This window comes from Macrosteles quadrilineatus, unplaced genomic scaffold (assembly GCF_028750875.1).
Source record: "Macrosteles quadrilineatus isolate MER2022 unplaced genomic scaffold, UCM_ALF_1.0 Scaffold_3__2_contigs__length_128488019, whole genome shotgun sequence".
Classification (NCBI taxonomy): domain Eukaryota; kingdom Metazoa; phylum Arthropoda; class Insecta; order Hemiptera; family Cicadellidae; genus Macrosteles; species Macrosteles quadrilineatus.
In genome coordinates, this window is record NW_026542596.1 from 100,796,225 (window position 1) to 100,809,438 (window position 13,214).

Genomic DNA, 13,214 nt, shown 5'->3' on the forward strand with positions numbered 1-13,214 from the left:
TTTTAGTTGTAATTTTAAGGGTGATGTGTATGTATTGACTTTGGGTATTGTAAGTAGACTAGCAGTTACCCGGCACGCGTAGCTGCGCTAACAACTATTATTTTAAATGGTAATTTCTTCTTTACAGTAAATAAAAAATGTATACCAAAAACAAAAATAGAATACCTATTTATTTTTCTTGGTTGCCAGTGGATAAACAATGTTTTTTGTTTTTTATTAGGTGTATAAATATATAAGTTTTTAGGCGTACCTACCACCACGTGAGCACGCAACATACAGCTGTCCGTGTGAAAAGCATGCATTTTCTAAATTTAAACCGGCGATATTCAGGGATTGCTCTTGTGCCTTATAATGGTGATAGCGAAAGTAAGACGCAAAGAAAATTGTAGTTGTTTGAATTCAAAGGGTAATTCGGACTAAATCATTGGTATTCTTGGGATTAAGACTATTTCTCCCTTGAACTTACCACTGATGATCGTTGCTTCGATTAAGTTTGGTGTCATTTTTTTAATCATCAGTCATTGTTGCACAGCTTGGGTGGATTTAAGTTTCACATTAGTATTATTGGAGTTCCTTCTATTAATGACAGTAATGTGGTGGGTTAATGACAAATTGGGAGGCATTTGAATACCTGAGATAGCATGCTCGATTATTATTCACTTAATAATTTATGTTAGTTTATGTGTGGGTATAGAACAAAAGATCATATACTAAGACATTGCTTTTATTGTTTATAATACTTTGATAAAGGTTTTTACTTTTTATGTTTATATATCTTCTATATATATAAAATCCAATGTATGTATGTTTGTTTGTTTGTTTGTCCTTTATGGACTCCGAAACCGCTCGACAGATTGTAATGAAACTTTCAGGCATTATTAAGCATTATTCAAGGATGGTTTGTGTAAAGTTTGGTGCAGATCCGTCAAAAGGGCTCCGCCCCAGTGGCTCTGGAGTTTCCCATGTTAACCTTATGAGTACTCATATTTAAATGGAATTAAAGAATCTTAACAGCTGGTTCAACTAAACAATATGATTCTGTGATGCTCAATTGCATTAAAAAGTTAATAGGTTTACCTACAGGGTGCAGCACTGTCATTTTTTTAATTTATGACAACAGCTAATTTGCATTCAAAAGGTGAGTGAGCGTAGCGAACGAACTTCAACCAGGACGTGATTGAGCCATGCGAACGAGCTCATCTTGAAAATGAACGAGCATTTGACATAAAACCACATTAGGACAGGACGACGTCTGTCGGGCCAGCTAGTATTTAATACAGTAGGGGAGAAGTTGACCGTTTTTGAGTGCATAAGTGTGCTGCAATTGGGGTTTAATATATTTGGACTTATCTAAAAGTAAAATAGTTTTCTGTGCTGGATTCTGTGGAAACATTGTGGCACTATTTCAAATCATGAATAATACAGAAAGTTGTGACATAGACTAAGAAGGGAGTATGATTTATCTATGGTTGTGATTATTCAAACCTACAAAACAGTTGGTGAAAGTAAACATCTGCTTTTAAATTACATTTATTTGTAAACATTGTAGTTCCAAAAGTCTGGCATTGGACCCCTCTTAAACCCCTCTGGAAAGGAGCTCTTTTGACGGATCTGCACCAAACTTAACACAAACCATCCTTGAATAATGCCTGAAAGTTTCATTACAATCTGTCGAGCAGTTTCAGACTCTGTAACAGACTCTCAATAGCAGGACGACTAATCTATATCTATAAAAGAGGAAGCATGTATGTATGTATGTATGTATGTATGTATATACGTATGTACCCTATGGACTCTGAATCAGAGTCATTGAATTTAAAGATTGTGTGTTTTATTTATAGTGATTCTTGTGTGTCAAAGTTGACTAAATCTTTCTTTCTTGTTTTATTGGTAAATATCACATTGTTGTTAATGATAAAAAAATAATTGGATTTAGCAAACTTTTGGATTACCAAAATTCGGATTATCGCGACTCCACTGTACCTACCAACCGTGTGTAATTTGGTCAAGGGTCAGGCCAGCTGTGATAAGTTTTTTAATATATAACATAATGTGGCCAATCCACAGAGTGTGTTTTCAAAGTATTTACTCTTAATTACTCTTATTACATTAACATAGGGATATAAAATTAATACTTACTGTTCTCTGCCTGAGCAGCAACAGCAACTGGAATATAAAACAAAAACATTAATGATTATTATTACATTAGATAATAAATTTAAAAACTAATTCAAACCTTAATATTATATTTCATAACGAGAGTAGAAAGTGAGTCATTACGTATTCAGACCATATGTAATACAAACAGAATGAACCAGAGCAATATCACATTAAGGAACGTGGGTAAAATGTATGTTCCGCAAACCCAATTTATCCCTTTTCAAAAAATATTTTTTCTACTTAGCACCAAAGTTTTATAATCTACTTCCAAACTATATTAAAGAGTGTAAAAACAAGAACCAATTCAATAAAATGATACGTAACTACTTACTTAACTATAATGACATTAATCAATTTTTTTCTACTCCTATATAAAGGGCATAGTGTTTTTCATTGCTAGTTGTAGTCTATAGTTATAGTTTTTTTAAACAATGCCTAGTAATTAAATAAGACCTAAGAATTAAGGAAGTTAATATTGTTTCATGTGAAGAAGCCACGTTTATGTTATTTAAATATACTGTATGTGTAGTATAACTATGGTACTGATTCCGGACAGGCACTCTCTACCCTACTATACTGAGTTTGTGTAAGTTTCAAATAAAGATCCTAGCACAGGTTTATAACCTCAGAGCTGTATTGCTCTGTGATTTCTTTTATTCTATTTTCATGTTTTGTAAACAGTTAAGGTTTAAAAAATTCTGTTTAAGTATATAGGCATATTTGTATAAATACCATAACCAGAAAATTGTGTTCAATACTATTGTGATTGTTTACAACAACTATATATTACAGTACCACATTGAGCAATAAAGAATTTTTCAATTCAATTCAAATTCAAATTCGAAAAAAAAATCTTAAGAATAGCATGGGAATTTAATATTTACATTAGTTTATTACTCTGTGATTGTTAGGCATATAACAATGCTTCAATATACTAAACTTTTTTTAAGCTCAACAAAATAGTTTGGAAAAAAATTGCAAAATCCTTTGTTTTTGGGGTAAAAAATGGGAAAAAACTATTTTTACCCTCTAAAGCCTCACGTACCCTCCGTTCCCATGGCCAGGTCATGCTGGTTCCCGAACTCGTTTGAATAAAAATAAATTTTCATCAAAATCAGATAATTTTACTCAAGTTTTTGTACTAACGGACATATATACGGGGCTCGATTTATGAAAATAGGTGCCGGAACTGTAACCTATTTAATGTGATTAGTAAATATATACCTATTTATGCTAATTTGTTTATCCATCCAAAAGAGAGGTACTGGAACGCCGTTCCGCCACGAATATATATGAATTTGAACGACATCAAAACAAAAAAGTAAATAGGTACAGGGTCTAGGTCCTGTCATGAGACCTATGGTATAATATTATGGAAAATTCCCTATTATGGGAAATTCGCTAAAATGTAAATAACACTTCTACCCTAAAACAATAAAGAATTTAAATTTAAAATAACAGATTTTTTAATAAGACTAAACCGTCTTTATTTGTGAAGTTTAGGTGGGCATTCAAGAAATCGACTCACCTAACCCAAGTAGCACAAATATGTATATAATACGTATAATTTACCTACCGGCATGGTATAGCTTTTGTATACAATCTGTATAGAAATGTATACAATACAGATTGTATCTGTAAATATGTCCCACCTAAATATGTATTATTTGCATATTGTATAAGGATCCAACTACAGATATGATACATATTATACATCTGTATATAATCTGTAAATTTTGATAGAAATTGATGCATACCTTAAATGTATAAAATACATATTTTATACATAGATGATACATATTTGATGCCATATTAATAAAAAGTGGCTCAAAATACAATTGTCATAAAAATCAATATATAAAATTATATACATTGATTTTTACTAACAGTTTTCTTTGAAGGCATTTGTTATGGGAGGTGAACTATGTGTCATGAGGGTTGGTGTGTTGTATGATGGTAAAACAATATTTTAAGTCTTCATTAGAAATATGTGTTTTGTGATTTGTCAGGTAAATACATAATTGATCTAGTTTAGGGACAACCTACTGCTGTTCAGTAGTTTCATCTGAAGCAGGCCCGTAGGACCTCGGGGTACGGATCACATCCGAGGCTCCTAAGGTGAACCAGATGGGCCCTAGTGAAAGTCTAGAAGGGGAAAGAGCACCTATTACAGTTACTACATCATTACAATACAGTATGCAAAATGTAATGTTATATTGTTGGTGTAGGCTAGCTATCACACACTAGCATATGAGAGAATTATGCAATTTTTGTAGACTTCCTTAAAAATTGTAGCAGCCACAAAAAAACAAATGATTTTACCTTTAAAGAATATGTGTTTTAATGAAGTAGGGAAGATAAAGAATATGGCAACTACCTTAACAAATATTAGACCAAGACAGCTTTAAATTTTTTTAATTATCGTACATTGAAGATTATTTGAGAAAAACTTATTAAATTACCTTGTTGAGAATAGGTACCACTTAACAAGCATTTTGGATAGTGCATTTATTTGCACTAAAAAAGTAAATAATAATGTTAATTATTACATTAGTGTTTATATTACCAAGCATTATTCAGCTGATAATAATTAATAGTAATAACTAGCTTGAATGTTAAGAAGATTAAGTTGAAATAGTTTAGAAAAATAACTTATTATTAATAATAATAATACAGTATGATTATAACAACTGAAAGTGTAAAAAAAAATACTAACTCACTTCTCACAACTGATGAATAATTTCTAGTTTTTTTTAACTGAATCTTATTCTTACATGAAAATGTTGTTTTTTTAGTTTCCCATTTTCCCTGTTGTTTATTTAATGTGAGTAAACAAGAAGGCTAGGCTCAACAAATAATAATAGATTTTGTAGTAACTTTTTAGACCTATTCTAAATTGTGCACAAAAAATACTTGCACAATAAAAAAACAAAAAATAATTGCACAAAAATACAAAAAATGAGTAAAAATATTTGTTCAGATGTAATCACAAGTACCCTAATACATTCAAGTATAAAAGTTGTTTTTATAAAATTGTTTCTGTTGTTTATTAACACACTTTTTAAAGGAACATATTAATGAAACAATGAAGAAATGTCAAGAAAAAACTATTTAATTGATCATCTGCGGTAGGCCTAAATTTTTATTTTTGACATAAATCCTTGTTCCTGCTTGGCGTAACCATTCGCTGGTTTTTTTCTCAAACGTTGTGAGATCGAATGAGGACGGGTGTTGTTGACGAACTACACCTGAAACAAAATTCACACTTGTGTCAATGTCTGTATTCCTGTGTATAAGGTAATATTAGGGTACGCACAAGATTCACGCTTAGAGCAACATATCTTTTGGTAATCAATCCTTTGTTTTCTTGATGGTAAAACTTAGATTAATTCATTTTTAACGTTTTCATTTTTAACGTTTTCATTTTTAACGTTTTCATTTTTAACATTTTTTTAACACGTTTAGTGCCGACTACATCAATTGATGTAGTCGCGACACGAGCGGCCTACATCAATTGATGTAGTTGCGCAACCCCCACTACATTAGTTCAGTATGCGCTCAGCCATTGCCGGGGAACGTTAAAATCGTTGCTAGCCCGTAGCTTAGAATGTAAGCTTTATTTTGGTGTAGGTTGGTACTAAAATTTCCCGTAAAATCCCGTCTGACAATGCTTTTGTACCGGTTTTGGGGATTTTCTCTCTTCAAGCCATATTACAAAGCCACTGACTACTGATCCAGGCAGTGCTGCTACCTTTGGGTGTTTTAGGGAACTACGTTCAATCTCGGGGTATCGTAGTACAATCGCCGCTGCTCTTTTGTTTTTGGTCAGATTGAAATATTTGAATGCCAATTGCGTTTGCTGTTGGTACGGCACCGCGCCGGGGCTTCGCCGCCATTGGCGAGCGCCTGTTGGAATGCCTGCCGCACTGAATTAAGCAAAATCGTTTCTTTTTGAGCTAAACTAACAAGTTGCAATCAAGAAATCAAAGGATTGAAGAGGTTTAAAGAGTACAGTGCAGAAAAAAAGGATAGGTACGGTACATTCTACAGACAAAAAATGTGTGTAACATCATAAATTAATATCATATAGCCTATGATAATTAATTATAAGATGATAAATTAATATAATTAAAATCCATTGATCTAGCCCCTGAACCTTTTTATTGACTAATAATTGTTACGTAACTTTACGCCATACTGCTAAAAATGTATGTAAAGAATAACAAGATGTTTCGCCAGAATGGCATTTTCAAGTGGGGGTATGAAGTAAATGTAGGCTACTGTATGACGTATATGTACATACCAATTATTAGTTAAATAATAAAACTTATGATGGTAAAAACAGGGTTAAAAAATAAATTACTTACTTTGGTTGAGTTGACTTTATAGAAAAATAAATAAATGTCAAATATAGGCCTATCATTGAAAGAATAAATAAAAGTAACATTATAAACCAAATGTTAAAAACTTACGGCAAATCAACTGCACCAGTGCAGAGTTCTGCAGACTCCACTTCTTTCCTCCTCTTCCTTCCCAACTAAATTCTCTCGCAAGCTCATTTTTGAATAGTCTTACAAGGATCCGTCTTGTTGAGTCCTCAACACTGGCCCCGCCAACCGTGCGAAGATAACTGACCTGAAACACATTATAAAAATGCTTAACTCTTCAACCTCTATTACTATTATATTAGTTTAACAAGTCTGGTGTTTTATAAAAAGCTTTTTTGTTTAAAGGTACGGTATGTTATTATTTTCAACAAGGATGGCAGAAAAGTTTAAGTTTACAAATCTGTTTGTAAGAAGCTTAGATTATAGGACCTTCATTTATAATAAACTAGTGTAGGCCTAGCCTACATGTTGCTCAAAATCGGGCAAATGCAAAGAAGTAAAGTAGTGTATTTGGGCCCAGCATTTAGAAAAAGAAACGTTCGAGATTCCATACATTATTTAGCACAACAAAATCAACAGTGGCGTAACAAATCTTTACGGGCCCCCCTGTAAACTTATTTTTTGGGCCCCCCTCTTATGAGCTATTTTTAGACCACCGATTCAACATAGTGAATCGCCCTCCCCCTCCCCCCAGAGCTATTTTAGGACCACCGATACAATGATCAAACAGATTAATCATAAAAAGAGTGGTACCCTAAACAAATTAGTGGGTCTCTCTGCCCACCGCTCCCCCCCCAGCTCCCGGGCACCCCGCATTGCGGGCCCTTCTGTTACGCCACTGAAAATCAACGGGCAAATTATATTTTATACACAGTTGACTGTGAGTTCAATTCTTAAGTTTTTCCCTTAGCAGGTTCAGTCCCAGCCGTCACACTCCTCTGTATTTTTAGGTTAAGTTATATCTACACTCGGGGGTAAGTTCAGGCCCGCGGTCAGTTATGTGATACGCTACCTATGGGGCCAAGTCATAGTTGCGCTCATAGCCCCCCCCCCACCCTGCCGACATTGATTTGAATTATAAAATGAATATAGACATTTTATGAGTTGCTCGCGCATCTGCAATATAGGCCTAACAAATATAAGAAGACTCATTGTGTTTACTTTTGATTGTTAATTGAATTACCCGCTTAGTAACTAAAAACGTAAACCATCAATTAAAGTTTAACTGTTACTTACATACCGTACACACTTATAATTCCAATGGTGCGTTCTTAAAAGTAAAATTGGTTTAGTTGTAAAAAAGTGTGAATTAAAACATAGTTTTAATTTATATAAGTTATAATTGCAAACATTTAAAACTCCAAAAAGTCAATACCGTAAAATGGCTTAATAAACCACAGTACCTTTTAATATTTTACATTTAAAAAAAACTTTTCTACCCTCCCTGTTGCAGCAAACCTAAGTACTCATTAAACTAATTCTGTTTAAATAGGGAATAAATGTGATATTTTTAAGGAGACTTTTTAGTTTAAATCCAATCAGGCAGATGGAAATTCGCTAAGTCTGCAGGTTTGCTGCGGCGGGGGTATTTCTACATTTTTTTCGGCCAACTCGTCAATAACTTAACATCATCAAAGTTCATTTTCAGATTTACCTACATCACTTTCTGTACACATCATCATTTAGGCCTAAATGATTTTAATGACCGTAAAAACTAGGCTACTTATTTTAGGAACTTTTTGTAACACTTTTACCGTACGAATCTTTTATGTCGCCCTATTTCTAAACTCACTGCCACTTGGTTTTTTGCTCATTTCACAGAAAAAGGGTGTGATATTCCAACGTAAAATAACATTCTTCAAACGTAAATAAAATCATAAGCAAATACACGGCCAGTATCTTTACTTGCTAACAAATTGATACTGTAATAAGTTTCTCGCCATTTGACAAAAGCAACTGACATTGAGTATAATGAAAAAAGGACATAACAAATTAATAGGCCTAGCCTACAAATAAAGACAGACGATTAAGTATAGTTAATGATAAGCCTAATATGCAAACAGTGGCAGTGATGAGTCATGAGTGGAAGACGAAGTGAGGAGGTTTCAGATATTTTCCAATTAGTGTCTGTTACTAGCGCACCCAACAAAACAAAAAAAACTCTTGCGCCCCTGGACCAGGGCCCATTTTTAACCGCGGTACTGGGTAAGTTAAAACTTTCATCCCTAGATCTTAGAAAGACAGCTGTGATGTCATAGGCATATTTGATATACATTTTGATAGCGTTGTTACCCTTCAAAGTGCCATCTATAAATAAATCGTACCTTAGGCTATTATGTGCCAAGCCTTGATAAAAATTACTCTTGACTTATGCAAACTTTCGTTCAAGTTTATTAATTACTAAACGTAGCTGCGATGTTGTTTCATAAGTTAGACCTAAGTTAATCGTAAACAAAAAAAAACATACCGGTAGCTAAACCTAACCTAACCATAACCTACTGATCGCAAATGCGGCACCTTAAGTTATTTGTTGGACATTTCCTTTCGATAGTTTTGAAGGACGTAGGCCTCATTATAAAGCTGCAGCCTTCTGGGGTTACAGTTCCGCAGAGAACCTGCGATCTTATTAAGTTATCAGATCAATAACGATTTATCAATATTTTTATAAATATTAACATAGGCCTAGCCTAGGCCTAAGTTTAGGCCTAGTTAGGTCTAACTTTAATGTTGCATTGACTTTAATTTTCCCAGTTAGCTTATACATTAAGTTATAGGCCTAAGAGGCTAACTTTATGTTTTCTTTTGTTGCTTTTTCATTAAATAGGTTAGGCTATATTTTGCTATAGTAAGTTACCGTCTCAGGCTATATTTTGTTTGTGGTTAAATATGCTCATAGGCTAGTTAATATCGATAGAAACGTAGGCAAAAAAAATCATAGGTCAATTTGATGTTTACATTGGGAAGAAGAATAAACATTTAATTTAACTTACCAAAGATATTTATTATTAAGTCATCCATCTGTTCACAGATCACAGGTTCTCTTCGGAACTGTAAGTTAAGTTACCCCCTTCTGGTCTTAAAATATTCATCTGCCTACAAGACTAGGCCTGAATTTTAACATAAACTTACCAATTAACATCATTTTTAGTCTTAACTGTAAGTTAGGCCTAGGCTAACTTATGACAGGTTCTAAGTAACTTAGGCATAAGTTTAGCTACGGTATTTGTTAAGTAGACCTAGGCCTAGCTTGTCTCCAAGCTAAATTAGTTCAGACCAAGGACATATTGCAATGAATTAGGTCTAGGTTATCTCCTGAAGTTGGCTTCCTTAGTTTTGTAAACTACAGCCTAATTTTTCCCTAAAAGAGCCTCCATCCGTAGAGTTTTTAAGGGGTTAGGAAGGCTAACTTAATTTGTAACCTATTTCCACTTATAAAGTATTTAAATTAGATTACCACCATTCGAGTTATTAACAAAACATATGCTAAATCTCTTTTTTAATACCTTACAATAGGCCTAACGATAATAATTTGTGTAACTTACCTTAGTCCTTAACTCAAGTTAGTCGAATCGCCACTGAAGTTAAAAAGTCGAAGATGTAACGCAAATCTTAAAGAATATAATGTAAAAAGTAACTAATAGACCTAATTAATAAGTAAATAATAACAAAACAACGAATTCTTCACGTGTAACACTGAAAATCAGAAGTAGATGCTCTAGTAGAACAAAAGGGAATTTTGGATTACTTAACTTCTAAACACAGCCACAAGGACAACGTTTGTTGTGAGTTGTGAGACAAAGACATTAAGACAAACAATATGGCGGTGGCGGATCGGATGCTGACCCGCTGACCCCCGCTGTTTTGCTCCCATAATGCATCAGCGAACATCGTCGAACCTATGAAAACGCAGAGACTCGGGTATCTCGCGCGGCAGAATATTTTGTTCATCATCTATGAATATTATAGTACAGTATGTGTTACAAATACATTTTACACAGGATGTTGAAAAAATGCAGGGAAATAAATACAACACACTACAATTTTTTTCGTATTTTTCTATTGATATAAAATACATATATTATCTGTATCATCAATACCTTTACTTATTTTACTGCATTCTCGAAAGTTAATTTATGCCCTCAAAACAACATTTAGGTGAAAATTTACACTTTGTTTCTTCATTTTACAGTATTTTATGCAAAATTTATTTTGGATGAAACCGTATTTTCATATTGGTATATAATATGCATATTATCTGTATCATTAATACAAATACGTTGGTTATACCTTAATCCCGAATATTTACGTATTATATACATTGCTTGCTACATGGGAAGAGACAAAGTACCAGCGGAGTCCGCATGTTGATGCGCTACTCCTGTCTGTGAGGCTTTGTCAGGTCTGCCAACCTTATATACCCAGTCAGTGTTACCAACAGGTTATCATTGGGTGCTATGCTGACTGTTTTCTGCTGAGTACTCATCACTGATAACTAGGATGTGTTATTTTGTTTTTCCATTCACTCACTTTGCTAGTCACATTTCCTTTTAATTGGCAAATTTGTTAGTTTAATTTGAGGAGGTGTTAGTTTATTTAGGAAAGCTGTGGCTGCCTATGATTTTTTTGGTTTTATTATGGATACATGTGACAGATAAAAAAATCATCTCTTATAAAAAAAAGTTTTAGGAGTTGATTGGATTTGAATGACATCAATTTTATCCATAAATTTAATTACGTAAAGCGATTCTTTGCGTCAAAATTGTGGGAGCCTGGAAAGTCGTAGAAAGATGGAAGATGGCTCAAATTAAAGCAGGTCTTTACTCTGTGATGGGAAAAATAGTGGAATACCCTAAATGTTAACAAAAAATTAGATATAAGTGAAATGTTCTACATGAGAATAGCATTGAAAGTCATAAATAATTGATTTTGGTTTACTTCAGTACAGGTCGCCAGAATTCTACCCCCGGAAATTTGTCCCATGAAAAAACGCCTACGTCATATTGACTGGGGGTAGATTTCCAGCAGGGAACTTTTAGGACCGGTAAATTATTATTTATTTCAATCAACACACCTTTCACGGTTTATTTAACAGTTAACTAATCAAAAACCTAATAAACCTGACATTGGAATTTTACCGCCGGAAGTAGGTAACTGCTGGTGTAGGCTACCCAGAAGAATTTTATCATTTTTACTTCAGTATCAAATTATACTGTAGTACTAATTTAGTGATGAGTAAAAAATAAAGATTAAATCTTTTTTCAGATTAAGAAATAGATTAAAACATTTTTAAGAGTTCATTTTTCAAATGGCTTTGTTCCTACTAAGAGGTTTAAATTAATCAAATATGAATAGGCGGTTATTTTCCATCATGCTATCTATTTTGATATATCTAAAATAGTCAACATCGTGTTATGATTTTCTCTGCTTAGGTAAAAAAGATTACTTGCCAAAACTGTAATTTTAACAATCATTTGTATTATTCCATCTAGAGCAGAGTCCAGAGTCATTGTAGAAAAATGAATTCTGGCACAATTACTACACCTATTAACGTATTGTGTATAATTACAACGTTATTGTTTGAAACTTGCCTACTCACAGCCACAGCTTACATAATTGGACAAATGAAAAAGATTTTACCCAGGAATATTTGTAAATAATTATTGTTTTCTTGATTTATTTTATAACTAATTAACACTTGAGGTGGTCCATTCCAAAACTCACATTATCAATTATCCTTATCTTTAAAATTTTCAGGAAATGAAAAAAAAACGTTTCATTAACTATCCTGACAGTAAATTATTATGTTTTGTTTCATCCGAAGTGAAAGATGTGTGTCTTTGTGTATTATTGCATGCCTTTTCGTCCGAATATGTGTAGTTTTTGAGAAAAATAAGTTTTAAGTTTGGATAAAGTAAGTTTTGCCCTGACCCTGACACAAATGGATAAAGTTAGTTTTGCTCTGACGCCTATGGATAAAGTTGGTTTTGGAAAGACATCATACACTAGGATTGCATAACACTAATCAGTTTGGTTTTTAAACAATACAACAAAATATTAAGATAATAGACCTAATAATATGGCCTTAATTAACCTTAATATGTCCTCGTATATTTTTCTAAGTGAGGTGGTACTGGAAAAGTTACAAAATTATAAAAAACAGTTTCATGAATTTTTTATATTTTACAGTAAAAGAATTACCATACAGAAGTACAGGTCATTAGACGTTCTCTAAACTATTGTTAAAATGAAAAGTGAGAAAATTATATGTTAACATCTTTCAAGTTAATTTATTGGTACTTTAAGAGCAAGAGTACCCTTTAAACTACAAAACTGTCATCGTCATCTTGTCTTGAGCAATTGCATCTTTCTTGCTTGCTTGAAAGTGAAGATCTCAGCCACTAGTCAGACGACAGAGCCAAAATGACAACAAAGTCACATGATGACCGAATTCAGGCCACCGATTGGGTAAGAGGATAAAGATGGTTTTGTAAAAACAAATACCCCCGCCGCAGCAAACCTGCAGACTAAGCGAATTTCCATTAGCCTGATTGGATTTACACTAAAAATGCCTCCTTTAAAATATCACATTATTCCCTATTTAAATAGAATTAGTTTAACGAGTACTTAGGTATGCTGCAACAGGGAGGGTAAAAAGTGTTTTTTTAT

At 33.3% G+C, this 13,214-nt stretch overlaps 1 long non-coding RNA gene across 1 annotated transcript; it reads right to left on the reverse strand.

Annotated features, from left to right (window-relative positions):
• Positions 1-5,251: 5,251 nt before the first annotated feature.
• LOC128991007 (uncharacterized) lies at positions 5,252-10,374 on the reverse strand. Its single transcript, XR_008490584.1, has 3 exons — positions 10,091-10,374; positions 6,633-6,795; positions 5,252-5,408 (listed from the first exon to the last, which is right to left on the reverse strand). It is a non-coding gene; the product is annotated as an uncharacterized LOC128991007 (long non-coding RNA).
• Between the last annotated feature and the right edge of the window lie 2,840 nt (positions 10,375-13,214).